We start from the raw sequence: 26,593 nt of genomic DNA, 5'->3' as shown, positions 1-26,593 counted from the left end.
GTCATCCCTTTGTTGATCCCCCTCCCCAAAATGGAGACTCAACATGGCCTTCCGGTCACCCCTGGCTTTAATCAGCTCTGAGTCTGAGAACACCAGGCTGTGCTCTCCTGGGACAGCCACTCAGCCAGCTCTGGGCAAGCTGTCTATTTGATAGTGTCTCTCGTGTTTCTGGAACCTGAGTGCAGATATGCATTGTTCCCAGATGCCTGGGCTCCTGGAGCAGCTGCAAGCAGGGGCTTCTCTTGCAAGAATGATAACTGGTGCATGTGCATCTGTCCAGAGCATAAGCATCTCCCGCCTGCTTGCCTGCAACTCCAAACAGAGTCACCCTAACAGAGCCTTTGAAATAAAACAAACACCCTAATCAGTTCACATGCACACCATAATTGTGTTTCTTTCTGGTTCCAGGCAGTTGGTCATAAAATGAATAAAATGAATTTTACTACATGGACTTTGAAATTTTTTGCCCTTGTTTTTGAAAGACAAAAGCCTGGGTCATATACAGGAGATATGGTCATAAAACAAACAAAAATGATTAAATACTTGTGGTGGTTTTACTAGGTATGGCCCCCATAGATTCTTGTACTTGAATGCTTGGCCTTAGGGAGTAGCACTGTTAGGAGGTGTGGCTTAGAGAAAGTGTGTCACTGTGGAGGTGGGGCTTTAAGGTCTTAAATGTTTAGGATACTCCCAGTATGAAACATATCAAGTCTCTTCCTTGCTGTCTTTGGATCAAGATGTAGAACTCTCCGCTCCCCTGGCACCATGCCTGCCTGGATTTTGCCATGCTTCCCACCATGGTGATAATGGACTGAACCTCTGAAAGTGTAAGCCATCCCCAATTAAATGTTTTCCTTTATAAGAGTTACCTTGGTCATGGTGTCTCTTCAGATCAATGAAACCCAAACTAAGGCAATACTTAACCCAATCATTTGTCTGAAGTTAGAATTTTTTGAAGTGAGCCATTTCTTCCCCCATTATTGCATTTACTGATAGCACATGCTATATACATCAAGGACCGCAGTGGTCTGGGAAGAGAGCTCAGTGAGTCAAACGCTCCTGTGTATCTATGATAATCCAAGTTCAGGCCCTAGCACCCACGTGACATCTGGCACCGTGGAGTGTGTTTAGAACCTTAGAGTTGCAGGGACAAAGACTTGGTGGCCAGTCAGTCCAGGCCAAAAAAGAAAACAGTTTAGAGAGAAGAGGTCATGTCTCAAAACTTAAAGTGAGCGCTATGGAGGGAAACACTCAACTTCAACTTCTAGCATTGACATACATGAGTCTATGCATGCGCCCTCATACCAAACACAAACACAACAGAAAAAGAAAAAGAAAGGTACAGGATAAGAGAAGTGGGCCCAGCAGTGACTACATAAGCATCTGAGAACCAAGCAGTCCATCTTCTCATTTGTTCAGTCAGGGCCCTCTGTGTGGAAAGGGATTTGAACATGCAAAACTCAGTCAGGACAACACCGGACTGCTCCCATGGATGAGTTCATGGCTAGATGCCAATGAGCAGAGCTGGTGTGCGTCTGAGCAGCTGGTTTGAAGTGGCACCAAGGGGTGGGATTAGTGGTGGGGTGGTCGTAGTGAGGAGGAAGAGTGCAGACAAAGGGGGACCCAATGGAGCAATGTCGCTTTAACACCACTGCCAGGGCTTGTCCCAGTGAGCCCTGGCTTGGTCCCTGAATCCCTCTTGACACAGTAGGTTATATTTTGAAACTGATTATCTAGAGATATCTCTTTGAAAGTTTGAACTTGTCACCTGCTTTTCCAGTGAATACCATGAGGATCTTTCGCCATCGTAACTAGCAAACACTTAGTCCCCTCATACAAATGGCAGGCGTGCGTACAGCTCTTGGTGCCGTGCAGATGGATAAATGTGTTCCCGGAAGGGATTATGTGTGTCTGCACAGAGAAGTACTTCCATCATTTGAGATGCTCACTCCTGAAAACCCCTTTTTCTTCCCTTCACAATGGTCTTGTGTGTACCCTTGAGCTGACTACTACTGTCAAATGTTTACAACGAAGCAAAACAAAAGCCAGGCATGGAGGACAAGGTCAGCCAATTCCGGGGAGAAGTGCACAGTAAACAATTGCCCTGGGATAAATGCTGGCTGCAGATCCCATGGTAAGTGAAAGCACAGCGGGGCAGACGCTCATTCCTTGGAGGCTCTTCCTGGTCACCCACCCCTTGGCTCGTTCTTGCAGTCAGAGAGCACGGTCAGAAGCTCCTTTGAGAACTCAGGTACAAATTCAACACTATACCAAACTAGCCTTAGTGGGAGAGTACTTCCCATTTTACACTATGGATCCAGGCCTTGGCTGATTATCTACCAAGCTACCATAGGAATCATCTCAGGGGAAGTAGTTCAGGGACAATGATGAGGTACAGAGGAACAGGAATGATGGACATTGAGTGTTAAGGAAGCCACACATGGCAATGCTTCACATGGCACAGGGATGCTGCAGGAGGCTAACTGACTGGTGCGGTACCTTTGACTCTGGAAATGATGAATTCCAAGCTCATGACACTCTGTTTTATTTTTCAAATAGGTACAATGATGAATAATGGTCTTAAGTCTCAAGAGGAAGCAAATCATTCCTGGCACTGAAGTTTAGCCAACTGGTGTGGACCAAGGAAGAACCTATTGCCACCACTCTCCAAAAGCTGGGCTATCTCTAACTGCATCCTGAGTACCTATCCTCATCCCCACAGGTAAGTGTACTTCCCAGTGCTCATCAAAGCTTCGCTTTACACCATGGAGACCACCCTCAACTCACATAGCTATAGTACAGCTCCTAACCCAAGACTCAGGGAACATTGCAGAAGAGGCGGTGGAAAGAGCCTAAAAGCCAGAGGGTGAAGACATCTTCTGAGAGATCGTGTCTTCTTATAACGGGGAAGCTGCCGCACACATGAAATCTCGTTCGCCTAAACAAGACCCGAGCAAAGACAACAGTTGATATGCCAAGGTGGACAAGGGAAATCTCACAAGACCTCACCCCCTAGATGAAGAACCATAGGCAACTAGTGGCTGCTAAGAGAAGAGGAATCAGTCTTCACCAGCAATGAGCCCTCTAATAGGTTTCCCAGTATCAAATGGTCCGCCCTAAATTCATATGCATTATGCAACACTATGGATCCTGCAGGTTCCACTTGAGTGTGTGTGTGTGTGTGTGTGTGTGTGTGTGTGTGAGAGAGAGAGAGAGAGAGAGAGAGAGAGAGAATAGTTATTAAAGAGAGGTGAAAAGACATAAATAATAATAAATTATAATTTACCCATTAAAAGGGGCACAATGATTATCTCACCAAACTTTCTATTTCCTTCCCCTTTTTAACATTTTTGTTTCTATTTTTGCTGGAAAAATTTAAGTATAATTTGTGTTCAATTAGAGTCTTGCTTTTATTAATACACCTTTTTGGTTATTCTTATGAGTAAATATTATATTTCTATGTGACCACCCCCAGAGGGATACAATGGGCTGTTTTAGATAAATACCTGAGTATATTTCTAGCTTTCTTTATTCAATGGAAATATTAATTAGCTTAGTTTCTGATATTAAAAACATTTTTAGAATGTGTTAATATACTACTGTTGGTTTGTTAGGGCTCCGTTGAAGCCAGGCTGTTAGTCCTATGATCTTTGCACAAAGCTGGGTGGCTGAGGACATCTAAAGCTCCCAAACTATGGTGAGCGCAGGATAAAGATCCAAAGAAGGAAACCCATGAACTCAGCTCCAAACATGGTTATCACAAAAGTGAAAACCACACACATCGTCGAAGCACAGGCTTTTTAAATTATGAGTGTTAGTTGTTGTTGCTGCTGTCACTGCTGCTACTGCTCCTGCTGCTGTTGTTGTTGTTGTCGTTGTTGTTGTTGTTGTGTGTGTGTGAGAGAGAGAGAGGGGGGGAGGGGGAGAGGGAGAGAGGAAGAGAGGGGGAGAGGGAGAGGGAGAGGGAGAGGGAGAGGGAGAGGGAGAGGGAGAGGGAGAGGGAGAGGGAGAGGGAGAGGGAGAGGGAGAGGGAGAGGGAGAGGCCATATCTGTCCCATTGTCCCATACAGGACAGAAAAGGACATCGGATATCAAACTCACTGAGCTGGAGTTAGAGGCAACTGTGCGTGCCTCAGACTGACACTGGGATTTGTGTGTGGGTTTTCTGGGATAGCAGGAAGGGTTCCTAACTTCTGAGTCAGCTCTCCGTGTCCCACATAAACTCTTTTCTATGATGAAAATGGCAATCATTCTGGGGAGATGGTTTATCAAGTGTAATGCTTGCTCATGTACATGTCTAATAGGTTAGACAGCCTACCAGTAATTCCAAAGGAGAAGGCTCCCTGGAACAAATCAGCTGGCTAGACTGGTCCTATTGGCAAGTTCTAGATTCAACTGAGAGACCTTGCCTCAGTGAATATGGTGGGGAGCTATCATGGAAGACTCCTGACATTAGCCATGGGGCTCCATATGTCTGTCTGCTTACAAATACACACACACACAGACACACACACACGAACAAAAGTAACAAAATTTACCCTCTTAATCATTTCAAATGTTAAAGTTAATAGAAACCTTTCCATTTCTTTTGATTGAAAGCCTTTTTGTTATAACCTCTCAGACAGGCAAAATATTTAAAGAGTAATATAATGAAAACTTGTGTGGCCACCACTTAAATTCATCAACAAAATGTTTCAAACAAGAACCTCTCCTACGTCCTCCTTTTGATGCCTCATCCATTCACGGTGCTGCTTGCTTACACCGGAGACAGTAAAACCCAGTGATTCTTTAGTTCAAGATGGTATTGTGTCTGAACTATCTCATCTCTTCTGATCAGTCCTAGTCTTAATTCTACAAGGTACAAGGTGAAGAACAGCAGAAGAAAATGAACTGTCTGGGTCATCAGATGCCTCATTTGCAGGGCCCACAGTGTGGAGGTCTCTCGCCTGTGACAACTTCCAGCCTATGATGCTGTTTGCTGCGTTCTGACAATTCATAATATATTTATAAGCACTCCACAATACGCAATAAATCACTGTGTATTGATTTAAACAATGCCATTTGTAAGCCTCAAAGTGCTGTACTGTATTACACACATGGAGGAGTTGAATCACTTTGCCAGCCACTGACAGGAGAAGCATCTCAGTGAGGGGCCCTGGCTAGTCAGGCAGTGTCAGCAAAATGCAATATACCGAGGTCTGCCGTGGGTGAGTGAGTTTGCATGGATGCATAAGAGCCTTGGCTAATTGTCTGGGGGACGATGTATAATAGGAGGCCTTGGGTTTTAACATTCAGGAAGAGAAAATCTTTGATTTGTGTAAATCAATCCTCTCATTAGAGGCCTTCTGTGTCTCTAACTTCACAATAGTCATGTGGTTGGAAATGAAAAATAGGTTTCAGTGCAGTAAAGGCAAGCAAAGGAAAAAACCCACGAGTCTCCTCTGCAGCCTCTGGTGGGAGAAACCTGTCTGCTTCATTCACATGTCTGTGGGTTCAACAAAAATTCAGATGGTCAGGGATAGGAATTTTAAAACTCAGCCTAAAGGCGACAGTCTGCTAGAGTCAACTGTGCAGGATCTGACACCCTGCCCCTTTCTCTCCCGTGTGTGTGTGTGTGTGTGTGTGTGTGTGTGTGTGTGCCAAGCACATGCCCTACCTCCTCTGGGCTACTCATCCAACACACAAACAAGTTTTGAGCTGTTGATGACTTGAAATGAACAAAGGTGGGCACACTCACCCAGCACATTGAGCAAACACTGAAGAGCAAGGCTTCACTTCCTGCTGTCTCCCAGAAGTTGGCTTATAGCAGACATACCTTTAGGGGGACAGTCTCTGCCTGTGACTTTCATCTTTGTTTCAATCATTTTCCTCACACACAGTACTGATCGCATAAGGAAATCTTCATGCAAGCCCATGGTATACCTTGAGTATGTCCTTTCCCCCATACTGAGTCTGCTTTCTCACTGGACTCAGCATCGTCTTTTGAACAGATAACTATGTGGGAAAGTGTCACTGTAGCAAGAGCTAAATGAGCTGAGACTGTATCTAGCATGGTTTCCTGAAAAGTGGAAGTGCATATGTTCCCAAGTGTCAGATGGGAAATGGCTAGCATAGACATAGTTTTAAAGAAGTAATCGAAATGTGTAATGAATGTTCTTGACTATGCTCAGTAAGGCAGCGCTCATCTTCATGAAGGAAATCTGAAAGGGCATGGTGTCAAGCACTGACACATCTCAGAACTGTTTTTCTTCCCAAGAGACACAGGTACCTCAAAAGCCATCACCCAAAGATGCTTCAAGGGACAAAAGAATACAACACTTATAAAGTGTGTCCACAAATCCAGCTGGTCTATCTTTAGACTGGTAGCCACGGCTTAACTAATTCTGAAAAGCCGTTGCAGACGAGCATCACTGCTGAAGAGGCTCCTTCATCTTCTGATAGGAAGGGATGTTTTGTGTCCAATGTTGAAATTTTATATGGAAATGCTCCAAGGTAATCACTCCAAATCCCAGCCAAGCCAAATGTAACTCCTTACTCCTCTTCCTAATTTCACTTTCTTCTGAATTTTCATTTTACTCATGCCTGGGGATACACAGTCCTAGGGCATCCATGTGTGAAGATTTTCATCGAGACAAGGAACAGTATTGAACTTGGAATAACCATCAGCAAGATTTTTTTAAACCTCTGAAAATGTATGCAAAGACATCTGGATACCAGCTATGTTCCCCTGAAGTAGATTTTTCTTGTATTAAAAAGACAGCATAAGACACAATGGCAGTTTGGGTCATATTATAGTTATCAGAGTTATGTAATAACAGCTCAGTCACCATCTAAAGTGTACTGAGAAACTCTGTATGTATTCTCATGCCAACAACATTACTGCAAGAGATTGTGTGAGCCCATTTCACAGATGGAGAAACAAAGGTTCAGGGAAGGTATAGGGATCACACAGAAAGTGTAGGAGACAGAGTTCAGACTGGTGAACTACCAGTTCCCACTACCTTGTTCCCACTGTTGTTCCTGACAGTACAAGCCTTTCTGAATTAGGTCATACAACGTTCTCCCATTTATACCTACTCCATAAGTCTTGGATTTTGTTCATTTGAGTCACCAAAAATTTAGATAACTGACTCTATTTCTTTGAAGCCATATATGAATCATTGTTTCCCACCATAGTTTGCATGAGAGTATTTGTGTTACGAGTGAAATTATGAATTAAAATGCTTTTACTATTCTACCTGCAGCTGCCAATACTAGTATTTCTGAGGTCATGCTACACATGACCATCTGGTCTGGAACTTAGGAACTTCCTGCCTCAGCCTCCCCAAGTGCCTAGCTCCCTCCCAGTCCTTCCCTTAAAGATTACCTTCTGTGTACTGCACCTATGCTGCCACAATGTTGGCAGGATGATTTCTAGGCCACTTGGAAATATATTTGTTGGAACTCCCCATTTCCCTCCCCTCAACTGTCTGTGCTATTTCTGGCCTTGTCCTCTGTCACCGCTGACTCCAAATGTGCTCTAGGTACTGGTACTTTCAATAACGATTACCTGTGACTGGCTAAGTCGTGCTGTTAAATGACACATGTGCAATATAGGCTAATTTTCTAGGAGGTACAAAGCAACTTTTTCAACTAATTGGAAAAAATTAATAAACGGACAATAATGCCCGTCTTCCATCCACACGCCATCTTTAGAGTTCCATTCTTCCCTTCTCTACCACGGCCAGCTTTGGAAGTCTGCCACAGCCAAAAATAATCCATAAAGGGGATTTTCGTGACCGTTAATCAGGGCACTTTGCTTTTCTAGGGCACAGACTCTTACCATCTTTATGCACATGCAGGGGAACACACCAGAACGTTTCTATATACCGTGCCAACACCCCATTGTCAAAGAAAATTAAAATCACTGTTGGATTTCTCCTTTTAGAACAAGACAATTGAATCTGAGATCTACAGAGCCATCTGCTCCTCAATGTGTTTTTCGGTATAAGTGGATTTATTGGTAGAGTTTGGTATTGTATTCTTTCGTTACTAAGAAAGAAATATGTATTCTAGAATCTTCTGAATTGTATTACACCGTTGAGCAGAAGAGCAGCCTTTTGACGACTTGCTTCTTACTAGTCGCTGCATTCATCTTCAACAGTGGAAACATGTAATAGGTTGATTCTTAGAGGCCTGGTGTATGGAGCTTCAGCAGTTAGGTGTGGAATCTTAGACCCTCTAGTCTGCATCACTGACTATGTCCTGGCCAAAAAAACCAGTTCAGGTCACAAAATGATGTGTGAACGGAATGGCCACAGGGTTAATTTGATTGACCAAGGCAAACAACACTTCTCAAGAAGATAATAACTAACTAACAAACAAACAAACAAACAAACAAACAGATCAGCTGGGCTCCAGTCTTACAAGCAGAAACAATACATTGAAAAATTATTTAAAATTGTTGAATAAATAAAGGGAAAGCATTCTACCAAAGGAGCTAAGTTTCTGGGTGCAAGAGAATCACTCAAGTGAGCCAGACACACAGACATCCTTTCCTGACCACGGAGCCTTCAAGTATTTAAGTGGATTGTGCATCTTCAGCATTGCCCCTGGCCTCCTTACTTAGACGGTGGCCTAATGGGTGTACACAACTAAAAGCGGGAACACACGGGGCAGCATCCAGAGAAAGTGGCCTTGCACATTCTGAGTGACATTACTGTTATCCAGGTTATTTAAAAAGGTAGCCAGGCAGCTTTCCCTAGTGGAGCTTCCTCAGGTTTTTTAGTGATTACCAGCTGGTTAGCTCCTGTCTTCATCACAGTTCTGGTATTTCATGGGGAGCAACAGTGAGAGGGTATCTGATCAGTCTCAGGACATAATGTCTCCCACTCATCAATTAAGTATCAGTGAGCTACCGAAGATAAGAGTTATGACTTATTTCTCAGAGATGAAAATGTAATAGTATCACATGAGAAGGACAACATCCCCTTCTGACACTGACAGACACATACCACGAGGGTTGAGAACCTGCCGTTTTCAGGGTGACTCTGCATGGACCACCTCCAAGGTCAGGAATCAGTAATGTGCGGTGCTTATGGTTAAAGGTGTTTCTCTTTACAGGCCGTGTATCCTCTGCTGCAACTACCCCACTCTGTACTATAGAAAACATCCCAACATGGAAAAGTGACATAAAATCAAATGTAAGTGTCTACAAGGAACATTTTATTGGAGCACAACTACACCAATTACTGAGATGTCTCAATATTTCTACCTCCCAAGTCCTGTGGGATAAGTAAGAGCCACCTAGTCTGGCTAATAATTCTTTTTAAAAGGTTTTAGATTATTTATTTATTTATTTATTTATTTATTTACTTACTTACTTACTTACTATGCATGAATAGATGCCTGCGTGCATATATGCATCACCTGTGTGTCTCATGCCTGGGGAGGTCAGAAGAGGGCATCAGATCCTGTGCAATCATTGTGGATGGTCGAGAGCAACCATGTAGGTGCTGGGAAATGAACCCAAACCCACTGCAAGAGCAACAAGGGCTCTTAACCTCTGCACCCTCTCCATAGCCCTTGACCAGCAATTCTATTTTTTTCCATGTGAGAGAGGCTTATTGTGGGGGAAAAGGCAACAAAAGTGGGCAACAGAGACGAGAGAAGGAGAAGGGAGACCAGCAATTCTAGATAACCAAATATCTAGTCATAGTTTTTCAAGTTCTTCATTTTATTATTCCTTTTATCCCTCCCAAAGTCCATCACTGAGGGCAATGTGATATTTTTCAGCAATCCAGAGCTCTACATTATATGCTAAGACAGATATCCCCCCAATTGCATACCATGAATTTTTTTCAAATGAAATAATATCAAGAGAAACTAGAAATGTTGATGCTAATCTGTGGTCTTCAGATTAATATCTTCAACATTGCTCTTAGTAATACAATTAGCATGAGCTCTGATCAGAGCAACATCTATACCTGCCTAGCTCTCTCATGGGCCACAGGCATAATTACCCCCTATTCAGTGCATTTTATATTAATAACAAACCCTGATAACCTATGACTTCCAGGATGAGTATTATCCTTCTTTGTAACTCTTAAACATTAAAACCCAAACCAACAAAACAATATCTTTTTAGGTTATAAAAAATTCCAATGCCAGGTATGGAATACCTCCCTTCAAGCCACTGGTGAGGGAGGCTGGCATTTTGCATTATTCCAGTGCACAGTAGATGTGTTCCTTTTACCAGTGAATAGTAGGGAGCATCTCCAATCCATTAATGGGACCATTGGCCTAGACTAAAAACCAAGAAGAAGGCCTTGCTATGTATATAAGCTGAGATTTTTGCCAACCTATTTTGCTCTGTTTTGGTGATCTGAAAGATAAAGTCTCAATCATTTCAGATGATTCCCCTGACGTGTTCAAGGAGACTGCAGCTCTGGAGCGCCATGGAAGATGTGGCTGAAGTTTCACTCCTCCACTTCCCTTCGATTTTCTTGGCTCATGGAAAAACAAGGCTGAGAAGGTGTCTCAATAAAGAAGGCTTCCCTAACTCCCAGTCCTAGAGAAAGATGATCAAGAGGCCAAGATCTAGAGAGATTTAATACTAGGAACTGGTCCACATAATGACAAATTGAGAGAGACCAAGAAATGGGATGGTGTACTTCAGTCCCAGCCTGAAGGTTTGAAACCCAAAAGGTCAATAGCATAAGGGCCAGGCTGAGTCCCAAGCCGGAGAACTAGCTCTAAGGTTGGAATGATGGATGCTCCAATACCCTTCCTCTGCCTTTGTGTTCTATCCGGGCCATTGATGGACTGGGTGCTGTTGCCCATCATTAGTGGAGGAATCTTCCTGACTCAGCCTGCCAGCTTCCTCCAGAACCAGGTATACACCTAGAAGCAATGCTTTACTGGCTTTGGGTCTGTCTTAGCCCAAGCAACTAAACATATACAATGAACATTCACCCTGGGAAAGTTTTTTTTTCTTCAAATAAATGAACCTCCCTTGATGTCTACTTTCTTCTTGGTATAGCCACCACCAGACTCTGTTCTTCCTCTTCTCAATAGTAATGGGGGTTGGGGCCTCCAAGTAGTGGTGGATATGGGTAACTATTCTGTTTTTTTCCTCTCTATTTCCAGATTTTATAATCTACATAACTCAGGTGCTTGCACAACTCCAGTGCAAGCATTCTAAAGATCCAGAGATCACAAAGTCACTAAAGTCACATATAGCCTCATAGCCCACCAACAACCACTGGCATCTAAAACCCACAATCAAACCACACACATTATTTGGTTTTCAGAAAGAGGGCAAACCCCACCAGCAACAGGATTGTCATCTCAGACTGTTACCCAAAAGACTGAGAATCCAGGCCCAGGCTACAATCTTCTCTTTTGTAAAGATCAAAGGGTAATTGGGATCTCATCCTGGTAGCAATTATAATACAAAGGGACCCACAATTTGCAGGATAAGATAAGGAGATTATTCTTAATGCCACCTACCTTCCAACAGTGTTCTCTCACTCCAGGGCCAGCAATCATGAGACTAGAAGCATAACTGGAACAGGAAGACCTTATCTGTAAGGTACTGGGGAACCTCCTTCTGAAGGTAGCATGGGCCACAAGCAGCTGGTACCAGTCTCACAATCTCTGCTCTAATCAGCATAAGCACTCCCTGGATTGTGCTAAGTATCATGGCTGTACTACATGATCACCACACATGAGGAAGAGAAATCTAGAAAGACTGCCAAGAAGTGGCCTGGGTGGAACCAAAGCAGGCCTGTAGAAAACAAAACTATTATCAAGGGTCAGCAGGTACTTTTTGTTTTAATACATTGGCAATTTAGATACATTCCCATCCTCCTGGCTTATATCTTTTGTTTTAACCACCCCTAAGATCTGCCAATAAAGTTTACATGTTGAAACATGTCTTTTATTCTTTTAATCCCACCCCTTCCCTGAGCTTCATTCATCGATGAGACCCTTTGTTTCCTGGTTGGCACTGGGGTGGATATTAGAAGTCTGAGAAACAGTTATGCTTTCAAATCAAGTTTATACTTTGCCATCATGGAAATATAGATTTATTGGTAAACCCCATCGCTCTTCCCCAATGGGCTCACCCACAATCTTTATACCCCCACTGGAAGGCCTAGAACTCTTCCCGCCTCTGGTGCTACTCTGGGGAGCCTGAGGGAAAGGCTTAATGGAGGGGCATCTTAGAAAAGATATTGGGCTGTTGTTCAGTCAAACACCAGTGAGGCGCATGCTCCACGATGTCCTCATCTGCAGGCACCAATACAGCAAAGGACAGAGCTTCCGTCTTGCGTAGACTTGCCTCCAGTTGAATTAGTGACCCTGGTAGTGATAAAGCCTGACAACTCTTACATTTTGGATACATCTAGCTGAATCACAGACAGCAGCTCTCAATAGGCTTCTCTTATCTGCCATTGTAGACACACAGACACGTTAGAGTGCGAGAACCCACTTTCCAAGGCAACACCATTTTGTTCAGTTGAGGCAGAAGGCATGCTGTGTGTAAGGCAGAGTCTCTAGGAGGGAGCACAGCCACGGGTCATTTGGGGATTGGTGGATACTAAGAGTCAATGGAAAATAAGGCATTCTTCCCTCACTAGTTTGGAATGGGAGAGGAGTGCCAGACACACAGACACCTAGAAATTCAACCCATATGCTCCAGCTGTTTGGTGACCTTGGATAAGTATGCCTAATCTTAGCCGACAGGTTCCCTGGGGAATTTGCAAGCATTTAAAAAATTTTCCAGGAAGGCTAGTTCCAGGGCTCAAACCTATGAGTCTGCTGATTGGATCCTTAGAAGCATTCACAACATTAAGTGGAAAGAGAGAAGTTATAAAGTCTCTGAGTTCAATGCAGGCGCTGTGGCCAACCCTTCAGATGCTAAGCATTCCGAACTTAGTCTTGAGAAAGCAACCTTTTCAGTCTCCAGGATTCCGGTACTAGCCAAGTGCTATGGTGTATTTGGTATGTGGGGTTGGTGGTATAAGAGGGGATAAGCTCACTTCTTAGACAGTGCTGGGTCAACATCAAAGACTAAGGTTAAAATCTACACACTCTGGAATCATAGAGGCTTCCTCGTTACCACCATCCTCAACCAATAATATGCTAGCTGTTACGTGGTCACATCCACACCTGCCCCATCTTTACTATGATTGTCTCCCAACTCCACAAAGAAGTGTGTGAGCCAGCTCAGACACGTTCCTACCAGGATTGACTAGTGGCTAACCTATGAGTCCTCCGGTAGAACATTTTCCATGGGTGGAATGAAGTTCACATCTGTGTATGGAATAGCAGCACAGTGGGTCTTGCCCCATGCGGCCCGGCAAGTTCCCTGCTGAACACTAACAAGCTGGTTGGCAGACCATATTAAAACCCTCCCACGCAGAAAAGACCTTTGTGTGTGAAACAGAAAGCAATGTTCAGCTTGAGCTATTTTTAAAAAATGGAATAAAATGAAGTTGGTAAATGCATGATTCTGTTAAGCTAAATGGTTGGGTTGGTAACAGCTTCTCGCTTTCTGTGTTTTAATTATGTCACCTGGGACTGGGACGAAGGGTTGGGGTGGGGCAGAGAGATTTTAAGGGCTTGTTTGCTTTCTGCTCCCACCTTTACTGCTGTTGAACTTTAAAAAAAGATCTCCACAGGCAAAAATTCCTTGCATTGCCAATAAAATAGTTTCCCCCTGGTTTTTATCAGCATAGGTCCCACAAGGAACTGACAGCGGTTTATGTCAATGAACAAGACTTATTGTTTTCAGATTTATTTTTCATAGCAAAAAAACTATTTCACGTTGAACTTTAAACAAGGAAACAAAGAACAATGAAGACTCTAATTTGTTGTTCCAGCACAATCGCTGGGTTGAAGAAAGGCCATTTTGCACCCAGCTATTGGTGAGGGAATTTACTAATTCCCGCAGTCCTGTGCCTTGTTTCATGTGAGATAGACATGCAGACACACACAGAACAACAGAACATAGATGCTTACCCCCTCCCCACTGGGTAGATGTGTTTCAGTGTGTGTATTTCTGGTTTCTATGGACTAGCCATAAAAACTACTGGGGTGGGGACTGACGGACAGAGAAACAGAACGAAAGAATAAAGGAGAAACCACAAAGAGAGGCAGTAGGCTAGCCCACGGGGGATAGGAAGGAAAGGTGACGGCACTCAGATTTAATTTTAAAAAAGCTTTTTTATTTTGGTTTAACTTATTTCATTTCTTGTAGAGAAATGCTATAGCTGGAAATGGATAATCCTATTTGGAAATTTTAGATCTTATTTTGTTTTCCTCCACCAGAAAAGAGTGCCTGTCCTTCTCTACCCTTGCCAATCCACGTCTGAGGTCAAGTCTCTCAGCAGAATGGATAGGATGCAGGTTGGGAGCCAGGCGACCTTTGGTCTGAGCATGGCGAATGACAAAGGTGTGTTGGTCAGCTATCAGACCCCTTTAGGTCCACGCTCTGCTTTTCTCAACAGTGGCCTTTCCGAGAAGGTCCATCTGGATCAGGGAATTCTCCAGCCCCCACTCCTCTTTCCTCCTCCCCTTTTCTTTTCTCTTCCCAGGATGAGTACTGTCAATGTGATCAGATTGGAATCGCTAGGGAAGTGGGGGTGGGGAAGTGCCTCTGGGCATGTCTGTAAGGGATCATCTAGATTAATAGAATTGTGGTCTTAAGACCCACCCTAAATGAAGCAGCACCATTCCAGGGCCTCGGATCCCAGGATAAAAAGAACTGAGCTGCTCCTGACTGCAGACCCATCACTCCAGCCGCCACACGTCCCTTTCCATAAGGGATGAGACCTAGGACTATGAACGAAACACATTTGTTCTTCCTTAAGTTGTGTTCGACAGCTATTTTGATACACACATGAAGTGAGTAATAATATAATTCTCTTTTTTTCTCTCCCATCTCTTCTCTTCCTTTCCTTCCCCCTCCCCATTTCTTTCTTCTCATTTAACCCATCCCCTGTGTATGCTAAACCCAAATTCTTCCATTGAGTCACACCCTCTGATTTCCCACTTGAAATCATGGCCCTGCCTTTCACAACCCAGCCATAGTTCTCACAGAGCTCACCTAATGGAGGCTTACTTATAACCCTTCTGGATTTCTCCCACACTATTTAGACACCATGTCCTGAGTTCTGTGAGGATTGTCAGGGACAGAAAGTCTAATCTTTTCCAGGGTTCTAACTGTGGTTAACTGGAGATTGCTATCTCCCAGGAACATTGCTTGTCCTCTGCAGATTGCTAGGAGCAGGACAAGTCTGAAATGTGCATCCCTAACTTCATCCCTAACTCTTCAGGAGAAGAGTTTTTTAGGGTGACACTTGTCAACCGTTTGGAGAAACAAGTATTCAGAATGGAACCTCAGCACAGCTGTTTCATGGATTTTGAGTTGGGGGAAGCTGTAAAATGTAAAAAGACTCAGTGAGTCTTTGGGGAAAAGTAAATTCTACACAGGGCTCGACTGCTGCAACAGCTGATGAGCCGAAGGTAAAGACGACCTTCTCCTAATGTGCCGGGCATGTGTGACTCTCTCTGGGGAGCCAGGTAGGAACGGCCATTGTAAAGAAGGTCAGACATGAGTGCCGTGCACCTGCAGGAGGTGTGGAAATTTGAAAATGATGTTCAGTTGCACCCTCTATTTTAGGGCCCATTTTGTAATGAATTGTATTTATGGAATTTACCATATGAAAGCTGTTTCCATAGCTTTACCCCATGGTGACCATAAAAGAAACGCTGCGCTCAGTCTACTTTTCCTTTATCTGTCTTGTCACAAGTACTCATGTGATGGAAATAATAGAAAAGAACATTTTATCGAAGCGATAAAATGAAAAGCCAAACATCTGTAGTTATGGTTAGTGGCTGTTGGTACTCTGACTTTGACCTTGTTGTTGTCTGAAAGACATTTCGTCAGCTTTCAACCGCTGTCACCATATTCTTGGTCTCCTTTGAGACCAGGAAGGAAGCTGAACTATGACGTAAGCAAGTGTTATCAACTTGCATGTAATGTCACTTCATGAAAGGATGCTAATCACGTCCTTTTGAATAAACATGCACGTATGCGTGTACACATGTGTGTGGGGGTGAACCATTGTGTTTCTGCAAACCTGGGTTTACAGACCAGGGGTACAACCAGAGGGCGTCCCGGTAGACTTGGTGGCAGACAGCTTAACTCCGCAGTAGTAGTGCTGGCTTCAGCCTGAAATACTTTAGTGTTTAAGAAACTGTGCTTACAACACTTCTGTGTCCTTATTAAAACTAGGTAGAGAACTACTTCCTTCATAGCAGATGAGATGCCTACCCAGAAATACCTTGTAGTCTGTCCTTGATGGCCACAAAATAAGGTTTGGTGTGTCCTTTGAGCCCATGTCTGATGACCATTATTTAAACTTCATTATTCAAGTTCCAATGAGAAGTCAAGTATTAAGGAACGATGGACATCTTTATTCCTGACCACTCAAGTGCTCTGAAAAAATGAAATATGTTCCTTTTGCTGAATTTAAATACATTGTTCAATGCTAGTGTTTGAGAAATAAAGATTAATATGACTAAAATGCTTAATTCCTTCTACAGATCAAAGGCATGTCTGCTGACCTCCAGTACAGACCGTTCGCTGTAAGAGACTTTGTGTTGTTACGTTCTGACTAGTTCTAAAATCAAACCATACTTCCGGCAGAACACCAGACTTCTAGCTAATGCTAAGAGGCAAGCAAAGATAAGATCAATGCCAATAAACGCGTCTACCATAGTTGGTTATCAAGAAACGTTCTAACCATTGTGCTTGATTATGATTATGTAATCAGTGCAGAGGAACAAACGCCAGGAAGTCTTGTGAAGCACGGCCTGAGGCTGTGGGGCCAGCTGAGGGCACTGAGTAGCCTACTCACTGTTCTCCATACGGAACTTACAAAGAAATCATGGCTAAAATGCATAGCAGACACGTCGACCTGCTGACTTTCCTCCCGTATAGTTAATAGTCAAAGGAAATGGGTATTCTTTGCTTCTCTGAAATTTGGGGAGAAACCTGCATAGTATTTTCTATTCATGCTCTAACCAACTTTTTCAGTAATATATTTGAATAAAAACATCAAAAGAGGAAAAAGGAAAGAAAAATGAATGCAGACTTCGAGTCTAGGTCTGTGTTTCCCAAACTAAATTCAATTTTATGTACTCTAGCAGAAATAATAAATTTTATTTTAAATTAACTTAATTTTATTTTAAAGCTTTTATTATTTGTTTCTACTTATTTACATAAATAATAAACATCACTCATGATAAGTTGGCTGTAATCACAATGAAAACTTTCCAAGGCATCATTATAGAATTTCAGGTTTTGTTTTCCGACTTATAGTGTGAACTGGGGAAAGAATACTTCAAGGGCTGGAGAGATGGCTAAGCAGTCGCTCCTCTCCCAGAGAACCTGGGTTCGGTTCCCAGCATGTACATGATGGCTCACAATCATCTAATACTCCAGTTTCACGGGATCTGATGCCCTCTTCTGGCCTCTGTGAACATTGCATGTGCATGGTGCACGGATACATATGCAGGCAAAAACACCTACATATAAATGTTTTGGGGTTTGTTTTTTAATATTTAAAAAGTCAGCAAATGTTCTCTTTGGGGGATTTTCATACGTTACATTGGCCAATTTCTAACCTGAAGATAGACTACTTTATCACTTGATACAAAAGCTGCAATGTCAGTTGTATTTTCTCGTGTTTAACATTAAGCAACTCTCTCTCTCTCTCTCTCTCTCTCTCTCTCTCTCTCTCTCTCTCTGTGTGTGTGTGTGTGTGTGTGTGTGTGTGTGTGTGTGTGTGTGCATGTGTGCCTGTGTCTTCTTTTTTAGGATAGTAATTTGAATTAAGGTGGGAACTGTGACATCATGAACAAGGTTACAGTGGCTATATTACAGGTTATCAATCCATAAATGGATTTGCTAGTCTGTCTCTCAAGAACCCTTTTATTGAGTCTACACAAGCCCAAAATATAAAAGAATATTGGAAAATCTAAGAAATACCATTAATTAAACATCATATATCAATAGTTCCACTCAAAGATGAAATCCTTACAGTGACAGAGACAAATAATGAAATGCTTTAAAGATGTGCATTAATTCACAAAAGATTTGATACAATTTCACAATTGAATGATCATTCAGTGCTGAGCTCTCAACTGCCTCAAGCCTCTCATTTCTAGCTCTGGAATCTGCTACTCTTCCATGCTTAAGATATACACTAAGAGTTGGGAAAACAGAACGACACTCAAACTCAAAACACAGAGTACTCAGCACGTTCTGTTATATACCAGTTGGCAACAATCTGACCTTTCCAACAAGAAGGCTCCGTGACAACAACCTTGACTCACAGGCTAAGGTTTCTAGGCATGTCCTTTCTCTAACCTGCTTCCCTTGTGTCTGAATATAGCCATGCTTTGTCGAGGACAGCTATGAACGCAGTAGTAGTTGTTGTTAGTCTCCCTCTCTAGTGTGTAGTCATCTCAAGAACAAGTTATTAAACTGAGCTATACACTGGAAGTCAGGCATTAGCCTTCCAATTTTTGTTTGTTTTGTTTTGCTTTGCTTTTTTTCCCAAAGTGCTAGAGAGCGACTCAAGGCCCTTGCATACATGAGGTGCATGTTCCACTCCTGAGAATATTTCTAGACACATTTTCACCTTTTCTTTTGAGACAGGACCTCACTAAGCTACCTTGGCTAGCCTGGAGCTTACAATGCAGCCCAGACAGAGCCTGCTAAAAGTCTTTCTGCTCAGCTTTGAAATCTTCTAAAAGTCTTTTGAAAATAAAATCTTCTAAAAAACGTTTGACTCCAGAGAAAATGCATTAATGAATGAGCACATAAAAGTTATAGGATTCTATTGAACTAAAGGAAGCACCATGGAACCCATATCCTTTGGGGAACATAGCACTAACTGTCAGAGGGAGGAGAGGACCAGACAGAGGGTGATAAGGACTTGAACAAGGGCAAGTATGGTAGGAAGGAAGAGGAAAAGAAAGCTATAGACCTTCCAAGGTGATAAACAATGTACAGAAAACAGATGGTCAGGTTGTAGGCCATAATTGAAAGTGAAAAGCTAAAAGATGAGTGTGGCCATTTACCCAGAAAGAACAGGCTACAACAGGCACGCACAATGTCTGTTATTATGGAATTTATAGTCTAGGAGAAGGGACCATAAACAAATAACTATATAAACAAGGTTTGTTTTTGTGTTAGTAGATATAAGAGCTTCACAGGAAGAAAGGGCTTCTACTATGTGGTGACTCCTCTGCTGAGTCAGGAGTGCCGAGAGAAGAAGGAAAGATTGAGGAAGTCACCGGTGGCATGGAGAGCAGAATGCTCACCAGTCCTTTCCTAGGTGACAAGGTCACGTGGGGAAATCCTCTGAACACAGTCCAGCTGGGAGGGCTGGTATGCCTCCTCTGTAGGCCTCAATCTTCCCACCCCCAAGCAGATAGACTCTGACAAGGCCTCTGAGAGAATGCCATCCGCAAACAGCATAATCATGGTGTTTGACCACAACTTGTGTGTTACCGCACTTCATTGGCTTTTCTCCAGTAAAGAGCCTTGCGTGAGTATGGCAACATTGAAAAATACTGAATACAAAAATACAAGAAGAGCAGGTTAAATGGAGGAAACAATGCAGAGGAAGACGGAAGGGATACACCTGAGCTCTGAGCCAGCTCTGCAATCCTGTGATTGTATTGCTCAGTGGTGACTTGTTGGTTTTAGTTGTCTCCTTTGGCATACCCAGCTGACAGGTTGCTGGACAGGCTTTGTTTATCTCTTTAGAAATCTTGGCTCGAAGGTCCAAGCTACATGAACGTGGCGGGGCTTGGGAGAACTGGAATTGTTAGGTGGACTGCCAAGTGTTCGGGAAGAGCCTCGTCAACTGGCATAGTCGGATCTGGAATGTGACCGTGCATGAGTGAATGGATTTCTAACTGAAAACAGTGTGAATGAATAAATGGATATCTAAAAGAGCAGCAGAGGTCCTATGGAGTAAGAAGCTGAGGTGGGTAGATTTAAAGAAACAAGACCCTTAAGCCAGAATAAATGTAGATAAACGATGACAGACAGACTTCTCCAGAGACCCAATAGTGATCTGAAGAAAAAACATGACTTACTAAAGTGGAGAGTCCAGCTTTCCATCCGGGCAGCCGCAGTCAGATGGTGTCTTAAGTCAGGGTTTCTGTTGCTGGGATGAAACACCATGAGCAAAAGCAAGTTGGGGAGGGAAGTGATTATATTGCTGGGAGTGGAAGTATCAGGACAGGAACTCGAACAGGGCAGGATCCTGGAGGCAGGAGCTGATGCAGAGGCCATGGAAAAGTGTAACTTACTGGGTTACCCCTCGTGGCTTGCTCAGTCTGCTTTCTTTCTTTTTTTAAATAGAACCCAGAATACCAGGCCAGCGATGGCCCCACCCACAATAGACTGGGATAGCCCCATCAATCAATAATTAAGAAAATGCCCTCCTGACTTTTCTTATGGTGGCATTTTCTCAACTGAGGTTCCCTTCTTTCAGATAACTCTAGCTGTGTCAAGCCGACATAAAGCTAACCAACTCAGGTTGGTGACCCATTTTCCAGATGACCAAAAAGACAGAAATGTCAAGACTTGTCTACTGACTTAGGTATACAGCAAGTACTTTGTAGTGTCTAGAGTACAGTTATTGACCAACAAATGTCAGGTATTTCTCATATTTTCACCCCTCCTGCCTCCTTCAAAACCATGGATCCCTCTTCAACACAGAGGAGAAACTATGAAGTGGGAGATTAGTGAGTGTACATAGAAAACATACAAGACAAAACAAAAACTTACTTACCCAAGAAATCATTATTAACATTCACTTGTGTGATTGATTGCTGTTTGTAAGCAAATATATTCCTAATTGACATAGAGCTCAGTGATGAAGTGTCTGTTTTCTAGGAAAGGATATAGTAATATTTACAAGAATCATACAAGAAGTGAAATTTGGAATTAAAGAAGTATATTAGGCATCTAGACAAACACTCAGGAAGGAAAGTGGTCCAAAGTAAGAGAGCCATCTGAGAAATCAGTTGAGAAGACAGGCCATTAGGCTAGTGATCTATGGAGAAATGGAACCAGTGCATAGAAGCCACACATGTAAATTGGGAGAATCAGCTTGGCAACTGAGGAGGAAGACAAGATACACAAGGCAAGACTCCCAAGGACCTGCAGCAGCCAGGCTGTGGGGACCTGGAGTCATCTGAGATAGTCAAGAAAACAATGAAAATGGATTTTACTGAATAACCAGAATCATTTTTTAAAAGGAAAGTATCAAAGTGGTATATAAATACATAATTTCAATATTTTTGCTTCATAAAGAGTAAAGTATAGAGTAAATACTGTATTTAAAATAAAAGTATATTCAAAAATATGAATGTATTCTGACCTTCCCTTTAAAAAATAGACACATTTTTGGTTGCTGAACCTGCATGTATCTAGTCAAGTTCGAGAGGAAAGTAACATGATTAATGTTGTGTTAAAAAATGGTTTCTTAAAGGGAAACATCTGTCGACTCAAAGACTGCTGACCACTGTCCAGGAGTGGGCCAGACGAGAGATCAGTGCTTACATGACATTTGTGTAAAAATTTTGTACAAGGCTAGAATAGAAAACACCAAGAACTCACATATAAAACAGGATCAACCTCTGAGAAAAACATGTCTCTGAAATGCTCCACTCTTTGGGCATCTTACTGATCAACGTGTCAAGAAGACAGGATCACTGATTTTTCTTTTCGTATTCTCTTTAAGAGGAAGAGTCCTGGCTACTGGACTTGCAGCTCTGGCCTTACTTTATACGAAGAGCAATGGCTCATGAAGAGCAGGAGGCAGCAAGATGGTTATCGTGAGACCTGAGAACACATGAGAGGCCCAGAGGGATTTCTCTAGGCGATGACTTTGGAGAAGCCCACAAGGCCCTGGTGTGCTTGAACAGCCTTCTCTTAGCCTCTGCTCTGGGTCTCCCTCCGCATGCCCCAACAATGGCAGTTCCATAGTTGATGTGTTCAAAATGGTTATAAATTAAAATAGTCAGTCAGGAAGTTCATGACTACTGTTACCAACCTGCACTCACTATGTGTAGAATAGCAGGGCATTTATTCATAGAAGAGATGTGCTTTCTTCTAGGGCATTTTCTGGGGTGGGGGCAACCCCTGATGATTGTGATCCTTAGACGAGAATATTCACAGTGCCATATTTTTCTCCTCTTACATACACATGCACATAGGCACACACACAAGTGTGTGACTCGAGTCCTTGAGTGAAGCCCATTGCGTTTCATTGTGAAAGAATGTTTATTTGGTTGGTTTTGATTGGTTGCCAACACTTCTTTTGGGATAGAAATACAGCACAAAGAATGTCGGGTAAAGATGCAGTTTCTAGAACCAGCAAGTCTGAGATTGAATTCTAATACTGGCACCTGTTTGTTGTTGGCCAGAGACAAATTATTTTACTTTTCTCTGCCTTTTCTTTGTCTGCCTTGGTTTGTTGATCTACCTGTTTATCCACTTTAATGTATTTTTTAATCGAAAATTCAGGTCAGTGTGCAATGTATTTTTGCTTTACCACTGCAATTTAATGTGAGTGCTGCATGACACCTTACCTTGGCTTATTAATCAGAAAACCTATGCCTATGTCATGTACTTATCATAAGGATTAAGTGAGTTAGTGTGTCTGAAGTGCTTAGAGTACCTGGACCATGATGAAAGGGATAGAAAAGTTAACTTACATTCTGTACGGGAACATTCCTCACTTGATCACTGAGCACTCACAATCCAACAGATGTCATCCTATCAACTGAAGATGCAGACCAGGACAAGAGAACGCTTTAAACTTATGGTGCCTATTTAGTAATAGGGTAGGTTGACCAGATGGCAAACATACACATGAAAATACACCATCATTTCAAACAATGATGAATACTGTGAAAAAAATCAGCAACAGATGATGTCATAGAGAGAGAGGAGATAAATGACTACTAACTTAACTGGGAAAGAAAGAGTCTCGGGAGCTGGGATGCCAAATGTAAAAATGAGGAAAAGCCTACTTCCTGGCAGAGGGAGAACATACGTGTTATTTGCCACTGAAACCAACTACATCTCCTTTCCATACCTCCTACATCATGAGGCGAGCAGCTAGGACCATAGAAAGCCATGGCTGATGTGGGGGATCATTACCCAGCTCATTATCCCACCACGGTTATTTTTTAAGGATAGTAATCAAATTATCTAAAGACCAAAATAGTTGAAAGATAGAAGCTCACAGACAGTCACCCTAGATGAAAACAGGACAACAACCAACAGCCGCTCTCATCTCATACATCCTCCTGGCCCCAACCAGGCAGGTCAGACTCCAGACACACATGTCCTGTCACCAGTTGACTTCAGGAAATTTTTTGAAATTGTTGCCCAATCTGCAAGGACAGGAAGTAGAGGAAATGGAAAGGGGGAAGAGGGAGGAAGTTCTGTGCTTTGGTAGTTGTCGGAAATCACGGGAAACACTACTGATATGTTTGTTCGGTCCAGACACCCACACTTCTGCTGTATGGGAGGGGGATAAAGGCTGTTATCTCATGGAGCATACCACTGCATTGGGATGTACATCTTGACTTGATGGGAAGAATGTGGTCTAAGCTGTGCTTTTCAAGTACCCTGTGTTGTTTTTCAGTGTGCACTAGACAGTCTCATGTGGGGTTGGCTCTTTTTGTTTATACCATGACTTCTACACATCTATGATAAGCTGCTATTTGATGTTGTTTTCCAGCTGGGAAGGCATTTCCAGCGTGAAATTCTCCCTGGTCTTTATCTGGCAGATGTCTCCTCACCCTTCTCACACAATCTCCTTGGAGAGGCCACCCCTGGTCCCACTTGGCTACAGACTCTCCAAAAGGCAGCTATTCAAATCTTAGAGCACCTGGCACATTCGAGATGCTCAGAATTTAGTAAATGTATAAGAATCCACAAACCAGGTTTGGGAGGTCGACATTCTTCAAAGCAAAGAGACTGAATCTCATGAAACTGAGTCTTGTTCACAGGGTCAAACAGCAGGCGTCAATAGGGATTCTAAGTAAGAGTTTTTTGATGCTTGGCTTTTAAAATTTTACTAACACTATACAGAAAGCCACTCACTGCCTCTTAAGAGAGATCTGGAGTTTCTATGTATCCCAACAAGGGCAGGAGGGGAGGGGGGACATGAAAGCGCACATCTTAGCTTAAAAGCTAAGATCTCTGAAATGATGCCACAAGGAAGAAGCAATAGTCCAAGATACATTCAAGGTGATCAATGTTGAAAAGTTCCTACATATCTCTAGATCCCACTCTTACTACAATCACCACTGTCATTATTTTCCTCATTGAGTATTATTATTTTGAGACAGGGGTTTGCTATAGAGCTTGGGCTAATCTGAAACTCATAATACTCCTCCGTGGAAAATGTTGGAATTACAGACAGACTGTGCCTTGGACTCACTGGTGATACTTGTGGTGACTGAAATCATGCATTTTAGGGACAGAGCTCTGGGTTCTAACCCCACCCCAAACACTTCCTCATTTTGTAAATATCTGGTCTGTGTGATTTACTAATGAATGTGCCTACTTTTCTGTGCCATGTATGCATCACAATGCTAATTCCTCATACCCGCTCTTCTTGGAACACATGATAAATTCTCAGTAAATAAATGTTGATAAACAGTGAAAGAACCTATTAGCATCCCTTCTGGGAAAAGAGTCCCTGCTACTGGAATGGTGATCAAGGCGGGAAATAGCTGAGAATACACCCATGAGAATTTTTAGGACTCTTAACAACACCACTGTCCTTTATATGAAAACCTGCTCAATGGCATTGATTATAATTTCCTAGCTACAACCCAGAGTTGCCCACCCATTGCCAGCTTCACTTCACTGTGTCCTTTTACGGCTATAGTTTTAAGTAGTGGCATTTTTTCCTCAAACCTTTTCAGCATCAGCTTCCCCAGCATGATACCTGAAGATGCTCTGTGCCAAGTGAAAATGGGAAATAGATGCTTTCTTTCAGCACTTGGTTTAAATAACCATGAGCTTTCCAAAAATGTACAAACTTAAAAGCCAAATAAATTGCACTGTACTATAGATTTCCCATTGACCTCAAAATTGCCACTAGGAATAGCTACTTTGTCAGCTGTTATCTGGGGTGAAAATGGTTTGCTGGGTTGATAGATTTTTATGGTAGCTGAGTGGCAAAAGAGATAAAACATTAAACTGGGATGTTGGGTCAGGAAAGGAGAAATCTCAAGGGAAATGAAAAGATATATCTTTTTGGAAAGGGGATAAGTAGGTTTAGTGTGAGTCAAGTGAGTAGAATAAGCATTATGGTTTAGATATACGAGAAGAAAACAAAAGGATATAGAAACCGTGCTCCCTGAAATTTTACCTAAGAGCGCTCACGTAAACAGCTGGCGTGGGAGCCGGTGAGTGCACACCGTCATATGAGGCATTCAGCCCCCTCTCAGGCTTTTTGGGAAGTTGTTCATCTCGTAGCAAAGTTGGCTTTTGAGAGGTCATTGTTTTGGTTTACCTTGAAAGCCCATATCTTGTGGCTGTGCTATAGAAATCCATCCTTCCGAATCTATGCCCTTTAATCTCTCATTGGTCAAGGGTTCTGCGCTTAGAAGGGCATATTCAGTGTTGGTGTTTCTATGAGAGTGGGAAGCCAGTGTGATCAAGAGCCTTTACATGTTTATGGTGTCTCTAACAAAGATTAACCGCTACAACTTATTAACACTTTTCCTCATTGAAAACAAGACAGCTCTCCAAGATATCAGAATTAAGGAAAATCAGACCATTGGGGACAAGAACACAGCTCTCAAGCAGCAAAGGTTACCCCCGAAGGAAAATGTACTGGCCTCATGCTTCAGGCTGACGAGTTTGCCGAAAGAAACACAGTCTCTCCACCCCTGACTGTTCTTACTATCTTTGGGAGCAGAAAAATTCTTTTCTTGCCAGTCTGCCTGCTCACCCAAACAGAGTTGCTGGCTTGTCCCAGATCCTCTCTGCTCTGTCAATATGGGCCAGAAAGAAGAATTTAGGGACTGACAGCAGCTAAACAGCTTGACTGGCCTGCATGCAGGGTGTGCAACCCCAGAACAACTCTCCAAGGGAAGGGAGGAGGCAGAGAACAGAGTGATAAATTAGTCAACTGATGTTTCTGTAGGACCTGCCTCTGCACAGCTACCCTCAGCTTCTCTTTCTTATCATATGCAGGCCCATCAATCCTAGCGTTCTAAACTGTGTTGGGTGCTTACTGTATGCTAAGTGTGTCTCTCAGGCATTGGCAAGCATTGGCTCCTTTACTCGATACAACAATCTGTAGTTTTAATTCATCGATTTGTCAGATGAAGAGAGATATTGCTTGGCCAGCATCAGAATCTCCACAGTGAACTCTAAACACACAAAGTGATTCCTAAGTCAGGGTCGTTACCACTGTCCTGGTGAAGCAGGAAGAGAGAACATGAACAGATGCTTTGGGAGGTTAGTGCAATTTTTAAAATTCAT

General features: G+C 42.7%; 1 protein-coding gene and 1 long non-coding RNA gene across 5 annotated transcripts in view; one reads left to right on the top strand and one right to left on the bottom strand.

The window, feature by feature from the left end:
* Creb5 (cAMP responsive element binding protein 5) overlaps positions 1-26,593 on the bottom strand; it is a 401,568-nt gene that overhangs the window by 152,984 nt on the left and 221,991 nt on the right.
* LOC147994865 (uncharacterized) lies at positions 2,119-11,909 on the top strand. The gene is made up of 4 exons (XR_015686013.1): positions 2,119-2,251; positions 2,560-2,722; positions 9,103-9,182; positions 10,392-11,909. It is a non-coding gene; the product is annotated as an uncharacterized LOC147994865 (long non-coding RNA).

Source organism: Rattus norvegicus, chromosome 4 (genome assembly GCF_021556685.1).
Source record: "Rattus norvegicus strain SHRSP/BbbUtx chromosome 4, alternate assembly SHRSP_T2T, whole genome shotgun sequence".
Lineage (NCBI taxonomy): Eukaryota > Metazoa > Chordata > Mammalia > Rodentia > Muridae > Rattus > Rattus norvegicus.
The sequence above is the reverse complement of the archived record's forward strand: the minus strand, read 5'-3'. Positions and strand labels throughout refer to the sequence as shown.